General features: G+C 51.3%; 1 pseudogene; it reads left to right on the plus strand.

Annotated features, from left to right (window-relative positions):
- Positions 1–8,551: 8,551 nt before the first annotated feature.
- On the plus strand, positions 8,552–10,834 carry LOC117189409 (annotated as a pseudogene).
- The last annotated feature ends 1,997 nt before the right edge of the window (positions 10,835–12,831 follow it).

Genomic DNA, 12,831 nt, shown 5'->3' on the forward strand with positions numbered 1-12,831 from the left:
AGAAAAATTTTTGCCAAGAGGCCCTTTTTGCTTTCCTTGTTTCCTTTTTATATAGTGACAGACTGATTTTGTAGTCTGCCCAGTGGCTCTCCTCGTTCGCGCTTTTAGCCCTGTTGAAGAGGGTCCTGCAGCTTTTACGTAGGATGTCTATTTGTTTTGACCACCAGGGGGTTTCTTTTTCCCCCTAGGTTTGCTAGAGGGGCACGCTGCCGCGAAGGCTTTGTTGCATGCCTCTGTGAACCTGTTCACTAGGCGATCTCGGTCGTCTTTTGTGTCAGGGCATGATGGTGCTTTGGAGGGGAGTAAGTCCTCCAGGGCTGAGCTATATTTTTCCCAGTGGGCTTTCCTGGGATTAATATAGTCCTTAGGTTTCGGACACTCGAGGGATAGTGTGGTCTCGATGTATCTGTGGTCAGAGAAAGAGTGGTCATCAAGGACTTGCCAACTCTTGACTATGTCTAACAGGTTGGAAGACACTAGGGTGATGTCAATAACCTCCTGTCGATTTTTAATTATAAAAGTGGGGTCGTTGCCCCGATTACAAATAAATAGATTTGAGTTAAGGATGAAGCTGAAAAGTGACTCACCCCTTACATTTGTGTTTGAGCTCCCCCATTGAGTGTGGTGAGCGTTGTCATCGCAACCTATTAATAGGTCTATGTCCGACCTCTCGCTGTCGCTGGCTAGTTTGCGAACCAGGTCGTTGGGAGGATCGTTTCCCTCATGGGCCATGTAGGACGACATCAGCCTTAGATGTGTCCCTTTCAGCTCTAGGCTTGCCGCCGTGTTGTCGCTATCGCTATAGTTATGGAGCAGAAAGATATTAAGGTGCTTCTGGCGAGAATGCAGGTGCGGGGTTTACCTTCATGTTGAGCTACAATTATCTTGTACTCCTTCGACCCTAGTCCACAAACCTTGTCTCCCACTATCCAAGGTTCCTGGATCAGGGCTACGTCTGCTCCGCTCTCTTCGAGGCGGAGTATAAGAGCAGCGGATGCTGCTTTACAGTGGTGGAGATTGATCTGAAGGAGCCTCAAGGACATCCTTAGTGTTCTCCACCACTGTAATGTCGGCATCCGGATCGTCCTCGACTTCCTCGTGGCAACACATCGCCTCGAAGTCGCATCTCAGCGTGCCATCGGTGGAGTAGCCCTCTGGGTCTATCTCTGTGTGATCGTCGGGTGCTTCGATCTCCGAGGCAGCGTCCTGCTCGACTGGCTTGTCGACAGGACGTGCCTCGGCCGCCGCATCCGACTTGTAGACCTTTACGGTCACAGAGCTGAACCCAAAATTGAGCTCGGCTTTGGCAGCCTCAATCGGGGCCAGCGACTCTTTGTTGAGGACGACCACCGCCTGGTTTGTGGGGCCCTGTGTCGTCTCAACTTTGACCACCTTCCAATCCGCTGTTGGGAGGTGGGGGTTGCATCTTTGCAACATTTTTAGGATGCGCTCCGGCTCCTTCATGGAGGCGGGCACCCAGACTCTCCCCCTTGGTCTACTGGGCACTTCGCTCCAGTCTATAGCGACGAGCTTCGCCCTGGGTAGACTTCCCCGACTTGCGCTACCGCTGCTTTGTACAGCTGTACGGAGCGCTCGTCTTCACAGGCTACGATTTTTATGCAGCCCTGGTACCAGCCCATGTCTTTGCAGACGGGGGGGGGGGGGGGGGGGGGGGGGGGGGTCCAGGCTGCTTTTCCAGCAGCTCGAAGCAGCGGTCGGCCAGTGCCGCTTCCACCCACTTCCACTGGTTTCTAGGTATCCGGGAGTCCGCGCTGCTTTTGTCCAGGACGCCAATCAGCGTCCTTTCTCTGGCAATCTGCGCGAATGATGTGTTAGGCAGCACTCTGGAGCGCTTCGGTGTCGGCTCGGAGTCTCTTGTGCGCGCTGCCTTTTTGGCTGAGGGGCTTCCTTCTTCGGTGCTTCCTTGCCAAAGTTCGGCAGCACCTTCGAGGCCCACTCAACCTTCTTTATCCATTTGTCCGTTGGGCTGGACATCTGGCTTGCGTTCTGCCGACGGAGTATATTGCCAGCACTCCTTCTATCGGCATATGTAAAAGATTTGGCTTGGACACTAGTAGATGGTGACTCATCACCCGCCACTTTACCAGCAGGCAGAGCAGCCGCAGGATTGCATAGCCACTCTGCCAAGGTATCGGTTTTGGGAGCCAATTCACCACCCACCCCGACACCGGGATGGGACCCCTTTGGGCTCTCCCTAGCATCTTCCGCCGCGCAGGTTTTCCCTGCTGATTTGCGGGTCGGGCCAGGCCTTTGGGCCGCTGCCTTCCCCTGTTTGGGATTGCTCCCTGTTGGCATTTGGGGAGTGCCAGACTCATTTTTTTTGTTTTTAAATTCTTCCATTCTTTTCCCACGAGCTGCAGAGAAGGGGTACGATCCGTCCGGGCAGAGATCCACGTTGCCCGGATAAGGCATACTTAGAACAGGGGGCTGCCAAGTCCCTGAGCTCTCCGTTAACGACTGGGCTAGTTTTATATACCGGGCCCCCAGCCAGGCTGACTCTCGGCACGGGTCGAATAACACTCTTAGTCCGGCCCGGTGTGAGCTGAATGTGGGGGGTTGGGATGTGGGTAGGTAGTGTGTAGGGATAGGGGAGTGTGTGAGCTACTTATACGAGGCGGCACCACAAGCGCATCGTCAGTGTTGCTACTTCGCGAACACCCGCTGGCTGTCCGGGGCTGCTTATTTTCGGTACTCTCCCTAGGGATGTCCGATTATTCGCAGCTAACCTACCTATATGACCTGTATATAGGTAGGTCGTTTGCTATCCGCAACCTGCGACCCGTCCGGTGGCCTCAGCTAGGCCCCCTTTGAGCCACCTCACATGCTCATCAGACCATTACCCACCCAACAAACCACAGTCCCAGACCCCCACCACTAGTTGCTAACCCTATATAAGATCTAGTATTAAAGCATAATAAAAGTAATAGAATACAAAAAAAAAAAAAAAAAAAAAAAAAACCGTTCAAGTGAACGGAAAGTGAACAGACGTGTTTCTAGTGTACCTCCAGTGATCATCAGGAAAAAACAAGCCTTAGACCCTCCTGAAAAAGGTAAACAAGTAAGCGCGTGGATTCCATTAGGAAGGGGTACGTACCGAGCCTGGCCCAAGCGTGAAGGGCAATCCCACAGCGCAGAAACCAGGTGAAATCGGGTGCTCCAGCCAGGGCTGAGGGGAGGAGGGGAAATCCAGTCCCGCTATCTCTCGCTCTCTCCCCCCTGGGACCACAAAAACAAAGTTTTTTCGCGCGAACTTCACTCCACATCGTTCTTCCATTCTCGGCGACTCGAGCAGCTGATCGATATAGTAGCAGTGTTAGATAGTGCGCAAACTATCAGCTGTACTATCGGCTACACAAATCTTGTAGCAACCAGCCGCCGACAAGCATAAAACCAAAAACAAAGAAGAAGAGGGAAAAAACAAAAAAGACAGAAAGGTGCATACCTCCAGCCGGAAATTATTTGTTCTGGTAAGGAGTAAGCGATACCTGCCTACATCTAGGCCAAAATTAGCTAGCACAAGTCTAGGTAGGGGAAAGGGCTGAAGGTCGCGGATCCGACTATTTTCCGACCCCCCCGCCTAGGCGGCGCCACGGAAAAAGGGGCTCTGGGGACCGAAAAAGGGGCGGTATATCCCCCATCGACCAGAAGCCAAGGGAAACGTGTGGCCAGCGCGGGATCCCCTATCGCCTGACCTGTTAAAGCACCTGTTAGCCACCCTATCCCTCCATGCAGTCGCCGCCAACAAACTCGCTGCAATGGGGAAGATAAGAGTCGGCTGGGTAAACTGCCGTATCAAACAAATGGTGTCGCCAAAACGATGCTACAAGTGATTGGAGTTCGGGCACATCTCGGTAAACTGCACCGGAGAAAAGGACCACAGAGGAGCGTGCTTTAGATGTGGAGGCAGAGACCATGAGGCCAGAAATTGCAGCAAGGACCCACACTGCATACTCTGCGCTCAAAAAACGGGTAGCCCCACGGACCATGCCTCAGGAAGTTTTAAGTGCCCAGCGTACCGCGAGGCAGTTAGAAAACTCAAATGTTAAGGATCATCCAACTGAACCTTAACCATTGCAGGGTGGCCCAAGACCTTCTCACCGAATCCGTTACAGAGCTCAACACGGACCTGGCACTGCTGAGCGAGCCCTACAAGACCGTGAGATCCAACACGTGGGTCATGGATCAATCGGGGAAAGCGGCAATCTGTATGTGCGGCAAACCGGCACAGCATCTAGACGAAGTTAAAAGATCCAAAGGATACGTACGAGGGAGGCTGAAAGACCTATGGGTATACAGCTATTACCTACCAGCCAGCTGGTCACTCGAAGAGTTCAGCGACACAATCGACAACTTGGCAGATGACATCAGAGCACACTCGCCGTCGCTAGTAGCTGGGGACCTCAACGCCTGGGCAACGGAATGGGAGTCAGCAACAACGAATGCTAGGGGCCGTGTCCTAGTGGAGGCTTTTGCCTCCCTGGACATAGTCCTAAAAAACGCTGGTTCCAACCCAACATTCAGCAACATACCACATCCATCATAGACCTCACCTACATAAGTACAGTACACCGCGAGCGACCACAACGCTATCCTCTGCAGTATCCAGACCAGAAGAGCCACCCAGAGTATCGCTACGAGGGGGCACTACAAAGAAAACACGCTGAACACACCAGCCTTCAGGGCAGCCCTAGCAGGACTAGCCGAGGTGGAAGGCGAAGACGATCTAGTGGCACAAGTCATGGGACAACTCGAAAGGGCGTGCAAAGCTAGCATGGAGCGCAGCAAACCATTTAAAGGCCATAGGCCGGTATACTGGTGGAACCAGGCAATTGAGGAGGCCCGCCACGCATGCATAGGCGCCAGAAGAGCATACCACAGATCCCGCGGAACAGCAGACTTTCAGGCTCTCAAGGAAACCTCCACCCGAAGAAGGAAGGCACTGAAGAAGGAAATCAAAAATAGTAAAAAACGAAGTTTCCTAGATCTCTGTGACGAAGCCGAAAACGGCACCAACGGGAGCGGAAAAAATGGAGGCAATCGTCAAGCACCTATTCACAGCGCAGGGCACGCAGGTAGACAGGATCACGAGTACGGGACACCAAGTACCCCAGTGACCCCGCATGAGTTGGTAGAACTAGTAAAGAGAGTGCCAAACTGCAAGGCACCAGGACCAGACGGCATCCCAAATCGGGCCCTCAAGCTGGCTATTAGCCTGCACCCGACGATCTTTGCGCAGACCTATACCAATGCCTCACCGATGGGTGCTTTCCTGGAAGATGGAAGAAGCAAAAGCTGGTGCTGATACCAAAACCTGGGAAAGACACGGAGGACCCATCGCCATACAGGCCTATCTGCCTCCTGGACGGCGCAGGTAAGATGCTGGAAAGCGTAATCAGCGCAAGGTTAACGGAGGCAATCGAGGCCGCTGGTGGACTCTCCGACAGGCAGTACGGCTTTAGGAAGGCTCGCTCTACCTTGGATGCGCTAGACAAGATGTGCGGCACTGCCAGAAAGGCCTTGGAAGGCACACGATGGCTCGGCGGGGCCAAAAAATACTGTCTGGTGGCAACACTGGACGTGAAAAACGCATTTAACTCGGCATCCTGGAGCAGGATAATGTCCTCCCTGCGCACACTCGAAATCACCGGATATCTAAGGCGATGGTCAGTGACTACCTGGATAACAGATGGCTGATTTACGACACGGAAGATGGCCCTCGGTCATACTCCATCACGGAAGGGGTCCCACAAGGATCTGTACTCGGACCTCTACTGTGGAATACAGTGGAAAGTTTGGTAGCTAGGATGCTGGAAAACCAAGCAAATTGGACGGCGATATGCAGTCTTGCATCAGAAATCGCTTCGGAATTGAGGCGGCTTGAACGCACACGAAACGAGCGGCCGTAATAGGCTAGCCAGCCTTGCGAAGCAATGCTTCACGGCAGTCCCGCAAGTCTGGCCCATATATATATGTATATGCTATATATTTTTATTTTTAACTTTTATATTCTTATATTTTATATATATATATCCTATTTTTACTATGAATAAAAAAAATCGAGGGGGAACGTTGGGAGTTGCTGCGGACACCGCAACTCTACGGTTATACCCGATACTAAGTCAGTATGGCTCTCCTCCGGCAGACGCCGCTAATATTAAACGACACGACAAAGAGTGCGTGCGAGAGAGACAGAAAATCAGTCTGACCGTGACGTCGGGCGCTGCGTAGCCACTGAAAATTGATTTCTTGCTTTTGGCTATAAAAATGATCTGATCTGATCCAGATTCAGCAATCTGATAGATATGGTCATTATCTATGATTCTGCGTTTTTAGTTTTCTCGAATGTGCAATATTGTGGATGCAACAGATTTTCGTCCTTTGTGGGGGCGGAAGGGGGTGCGGCGAAATTCTGAGATATACGTTTTATATTGACTTATAACAGAAGTGCGGATACCAAATTTGGTTTCTCTAGCCTTAATAGTCTCTGAGATTTGTGGATGCCCCAGATTTTCGTCCTTTGCGGGGGCGGAAGGGGGTGTGGCGAAATTTGGACACGAAACGGTCAAGGTCCGATATCACAGGAGTGTGGATACCAAATTTGGGTGCTCTGGCTCTTATAGGTTCTAAAATCCTTGAACTCATATTTTGCAATTGGCAAAGCCGACCATGAAACCTGTGTGTTAGAGAGAGACAGAGCGAGAAAGAATGAAATTGTTTTCTTGATTCTGGCTATAACCATTATACGATCTGGTTCAGATTTTGCACTGTAGAAGATATGGTCATCCTCACCGATTCTGCGATTTCGGTTTTATCGTATCTTTAATAATGTGGATGCCACAGATTTTCGTCCTTTGTGGGGACGGAAGTGGGCGGGGCGAAGTTTTGAGATATTTTTGTAGCAGTGACATATCACAGAAGTCTGGATCCAAAACATCGTTGCTCTAGCTCTTATAGTCTTTGAGCACTAGGCGCTGAAGGGGACGGACGGACGGACGGACGGACGGACGGACGGACGGACGGACGGACAGACGGACAGACAGACAGGGCTCAATCGACTCGGCTATTGATGCTGATCAAGAATATATATACTTTATGGGGTCGGAAACGATTCCTTCTGGACGTTACACACATCCACTTTTACCACAAATCTAATATACCCCAATACTCATTTTGAGTATCGGGTATAAAAAAAACACACACACACATATATGTAAATGCAGACGACACAGAGCCACATAGAGAGATAGATGGATAAAACCCAACCCCCACCCCCAAGCCCAGCTGTAACCCAAAACCAAACCCAATCACACGCCCAGTCAGGCTCTCGACAGCCAACCAATGCATGAAAACGCATTTTCCTCAACGAAAAGTCAAAAAGTGCGTAGCGCAGTCCACCCCACCCACCAATACATGCGCGCAGGCACACACATACTATCAGAGATGTGGCAGAGGAAATGCGATTGGTGGAAAGCCAAAAGGACCAGCAAAAAACTCCAACACATAAACGCGCTGCCGGGCAGGGGTACCGCAGGGGGAACCGCAACAATACAAAAGTCAAATTAGTGCAAATGCAAATACATGGCAAAAAAATTGAAAAAAAAACAAATGGGAAAGCTCTTCAAATGGAGCAACAAAAATTGTGTGTGACACTAGAAAATATAGACATGGCACATAGACATATGTTCAACAGAGGCAGTGGGGATGGAGGGTCAAAAGAGTGGATAAAAATGCTGCCATATTATAATTACATGGCTCGGAGCGCGGCAGAGACCCGAAACTACTGCATGCTTTTAGGCGCTGATTTTTCTATGCGCTAGCATGTGTGTGTGCGTATGTAAGGACAATTTTTTATAGACACTTTGCCCGATATTCATCAACATTTACCCGCACCCTTTCAGCCCTTTCATAATTGCTTTACTATCCCCCCTCCCCTCAATAATAAATTTTTCGGCCTTTTCATTGTATTTTTAAGACATTTTTTTGCAAGTTTGTCCACGAGTTCCGAAGGAGATTTACATGCGGGTATTGTGTGTGTACAAAGTTAAAGAAAGACCAACAAACTTTTTGGAGTGGGAAAACTGGCATTTTCTTTGTTTCAAACAAATATATTTGCACAAATATGAGAGTAACAAACGCAAAAATAATCCCATCAAATGACAGCTTTAAATAAAGATTGATAACAAATTTCCATCCGCAAAAACAAAAACTGCTGGAAATGTACCACAAATGTATGAATTTAAAAGATACAACTTTGCTGTTTATTTGCTTCTTTTTTTTAACCCCCAAACAAAAGGTATTATACAGATAAAAGATGGTGCTATTGATGCCATAAAATAGCCTAACATTGTATTTAAACAGCTGCATAATGGGGCGAACGAGGCGTATACTCGATGTCAACTTCCAACTGTTTTATCAACTGTTGGAGCGTGGCCTTTTCTTTCTTTTTTTAATTAACTTTGGCACTGTCTCTGGCATTAGTTGTGGGTGGCATTATCGGGGCTGGCCCAGTTGAGTTTTGGCTTCAAATCCGTAAGGTCTGGCCAAAATGTTTGGCCGCTGTTTAATCTGGCTCTTGGCCCTGGCTCCCGTTGCTCTGGCCTACTTCGAGGGCTGCGATAATACGTACAACCTGAGTCCGGGCACGACCTACGTGGAGTCCCCCTACTATCCCGGCAGCTATCCCGCGGGTACATCCTGTCGCTACCGGTTCGTGGCACCCGTGGACTATTCCGTGCAGGTGCAGTGCACCATTAGCCTGCCCCAGAGCAGTGGCCAGTAAACTACGGACAACTTCTGGCTGGACCCCGAGGGAGACCTGTTGATGCGCGGGGCCGAGAACTTCTGCGTCGCTCTTCACCGAACTGGTCTTCGCCTACATCTCGACGGGACAGCAGGGGGCAGCTTCAAGTGCACCCTCACCACCAGCCGGCAGAACTGCAACTGCGGCTGGTCGGTCAACTCCCGCATTGCCAATGGCCAGCCAGGACGAGTTCCCCAGCATGGTGGCCCTCAAGGACGTGACCAGCAATCAGCCCTCCTTCTGCGGCGGCACCATAGGGGAGTGGCGGAGTCTGAGAACAGCTGGTGTGACCTTTTAACCCGCAATTGGCATCTCCTGTTAGTGGCCCATCGCTACATCCTTACCGCCGCCCATTGCACGCTGCAGATCAAGCAGGCCACCAATATTGTGGCTATTGCCGGAACCAACAACCTACAGAACCGTGAGAGCTTCTATATCGAAAGCAAGGGGCTGACTGAACCCAATACTTTCTTCCGAGACAGCTTCAAGTTCGAGGTACTACCAGCAGAACGCCGTACAACAGATGATCCGCCATGAACAGTACGAGGACGAGCCCGATGTGAAGAACGACATTGCGGTTCTGATAACGGCCAAGAACATTCTCTGGTCCCGTGGCGTGGGTCCCATCTGCCTGCCGCCGGTTGGCACGTGAGTACCCAGAGTCCCCCCGAGAGAGCTCTGATTGGCTGGGGCACGCTCTTCTTTGCCGGGCCCACATCCGCCGCCATGCAGAAGATCAACCTGATGGTGGTGAACAACCAGGACTGCAAGGGGGGAATGCCTTCCAACTTCCAGACGCTGGCCCTGGCGTACTACTCGAGCAGCGCGCAGAGCCGCCAGAGAGCGCGGCTCAGCTGCCAGGCCGTGGCCCGTCCGGCGGCCTGCGACTGCGGCTGGTCCTACCCCAATCGTGTTGCCAACGGCGTGGAGACGGCCAAGCACGAGTGTCCCTCGATGGTTGGACTCAGGGACCTGGCCTCCACTCTGCCCATCTTCTGTGGCGGGACGATCGTGAGCGATCGCTTCATTGTGACAGCTGCCCACTGTCCGTCAGCCGGTGGCCAGTCGTCTGCTGGCGGTCGTGGGAGAGCACGATCTCAGCACGGGTGAGTGGTCCATGGGGCCATAGTCGGTGCAGCCCCCTAAAACCCTCTCTTGTGCAGCGAGCGAGTCGATCTATGCTGCCCAGCACCGAATCCTCAGCATCATCAATCATCCCGCGTACACGGTCACCTCCTCCGAAGATCTCAATGACATTGCTCTGCTGCAGACGGCCACAGCCATGGAATGGTCGAAGGGTGTGGCTCCGATTTGTCTGCCCGTCTGACAGTCGTAAGTGGCTCAAATGTATTTTGCTTCCAGGCTCTGAAATCTGCTTCCATCCACTCCCCCCCCCCCCCCACAGCGACAGCGCGTTCAGCTATCAGAACGTGGACATCACCGGCTGGGGCACCCTGGGATTTGCCGCCGCCAAGTCGAACACTCTGCAGAAGGCCACGCTGCTGACTCTGGAGAACTCGGTGTGTCGCCAGCAGTACAACTCGAGCATCTCCGCCAGCCAGCTGTGCACGTACGACTCGAGCGGACGGGGCCAGGACTCCTGCCAGTACGACTCCGGCGGCCCGGTTATCCTGCGCCAGCGCGAACGCATGTATTTGCTGGGCGTGATCAGCTACGGGCGGGCCTGTGGACAGCCCTACGGCATCGGTGTCAACACTCGCATCACATCCCACCTCAACTGGATGTGGCGCCATGTGGGCGGGGCGGTCTGTGTGCGTTAAGGATGTGCAGCATTGATTGCTTGTGTATCTAAAACTATGCATACTCGTATATGTAGTCCTTAGCAATTCCTTAGTCGTACGGCTGGGCGCCTCCTTGGCCTCGGGCTGCCAACGTTGTCATCGCCGTTGTCTTGAGTTTGCCAAAGTGTTGACAAAGGCCTTAATTTGCATTTAAATTAAAAAGCAGTGACATGTCTTTGCCCCCCCAATCACACCCCGCTGGCCTCAAAATACAACACCATCAGGCATGGTTCTTTCTCCGCAATAAACTTTTATCGAATACCCTATCTCAATCTACGTTGTTGCCGTACTTGCCGGCCAGAAAGTAGTCCCTGTTCGGTCAGACGATGGTGTTGATCATCTAATACTGTTTTCCATTTATTGTAAAATGGCAGACCTCATTCATAATTGTTGTTGTAATTGTGTACTAACTCAATTTGCAGACTCGCTCTCATCTCAAATTGGCCCCCAGCCGTGGCCCCCCCCGCGAACACCGATGAAAAATTAATAAATCTGTGGAAATCATGCGTTGAAGACGCATTCTGTGTCTTGCTTTGTTTGTCCGAACTTTGAATTGCTTTTGGCAATAAATAAAATCATGATATTTATTTCCACAGACTTACCTTTGTGATGTACCTATTTCAGGCAAAGGTAAGCTCAGTCCCGTCCAGGGGTCAATCCACAAGAAATTTTTAGAAATGGATGGAACTTCAAAGGAGACGTCGGGGGTGGCCTATCGTAGAGTAGATGGATCGGGGCTTGGGCGGGAGTTGCTAGCGTTGTTTATCGAATGGTGTACGTGGACGTGGAGTGGGGTGGAGTCGGTGCCTCGGCTAATTGGGGTGAACTTACGCGATCGGGTGTTTTTACTTTAATAATTTGACACTTTATTGTATTTCTTAGCGGTTTAAATGAACTTATTTTAAATTGTGCGCCGATTTCTTCTGGTGAGTTCCGGGTACCGCGTCTGTACTCCGGGTCGAGTCTCTGCGTAAGTTTTGGTACCACGACCGTACTGTGAGCCGGGTCTCTGCGAAAGTCTTGGTATCACGACCGTACTGTGAGCCGGGTTTCTGCGTAAGTCCCTCTTTGGTTCTCGTCGCCGTCTTTTTATACCCGATACTCAAAATGAGTATTGGGGTATATTAGATTTGTGGTAAAAGTGGATGTGTGTAACGTCCAGAAGGAATCGTTTCCGACCCCATAAAGCATATATATTCTTGATCAGCATCAATAGCCGAGTCGATTGAGCCATGTCTGTCTGTCCGTCTGTCCGTCCGTCCGTCTGTCCGTCTGTCCGTCCCCTTCAGCGCCTAGTGCTCAAAGACTATAAGAGCTAGAGCAACGATGTTTCGGATCCAGACTTCTGTGATATGTCACTGCTACAAAAATATTTCAAAAATTCGCCCCGCCCACTTCCGCCCCCACAATGGACGAAAATCTGTGGCATCCAAAATTTTAACGATACGAGAAAACCAAAAACGCAGAATCGTAGAGAATGACTATATCTATCAGATTGCTGAATCTGGATCAGATCAGATCATTTTTATAGCCAACAGGAACAAATCAATTTGCAGTGGCTACGCAGCGCCCGACGTCACGATCAGACTGATTTTCTGTCTCTCTAGCACGCACTCTTTGTCGTGTCGTTTAATATTAGCGGCGTCTGCCGGAGGAGAGCCATACTGACTTAGTATCGGGTATAACTGTAGAGTTGCGGTGTCAGCAGCAACTCACAACGTTCCCCCTCGTTATAGGCCTGTATTGCTGGGTCGGCGGGTTTGACAGATGCACTTCCGCGTCGGGGTGCACTTTGCCGTTCTTGGTGATTGTTGCAGATTTTGGCGGCGCCGACTTTCCTCCGTCGATGAACCCGGAAGGCCGCACTCGGCCGATGGCTTGGCTTGGGGGGGGGGGAAGCTCGCGGGGCCTGATGTCTTTGGTCATCGTTCTGGAGTTGGCGCGTGTTGATCGGTGGTTGCTTGCGGAGGGGGCGCTGGTTGTGGGGTGCGGTGCGATGTGCTCATTATAGGTCGGGGGACGGATTGTATCGAAACCTTTTAGGTTCGTTACACCCTCCCCTTTCGTTGCGCTTGCATTCTCGGCGATATTATGCCATCGGGCTCGTTTTTGTCCGTGTGTCCGGGTGTCCCGGGTTTCGCTGACTCAGTGGCGCCGTGGTTGGGGCGTCGGGTTGAGGTCTCGTTGCTTTCTTCGTGGATGTCAGCA

Source organism: Drosophila miranda, assembly GCF_003369915.1.
Source record: "Drosophila miranda strain MSH22 chromosome Y unlocalized genomic scaffold, D.miranda_PacBio2.1 Contig_Y1_pilon, whole genome shotgun sequence".
Taxonomy (NCBI): Eukaryota; Metazoa; Arthropoda; class Insecta; order Diptera; family Drosophilidae; genus Drosophila; species Drosophila miranda.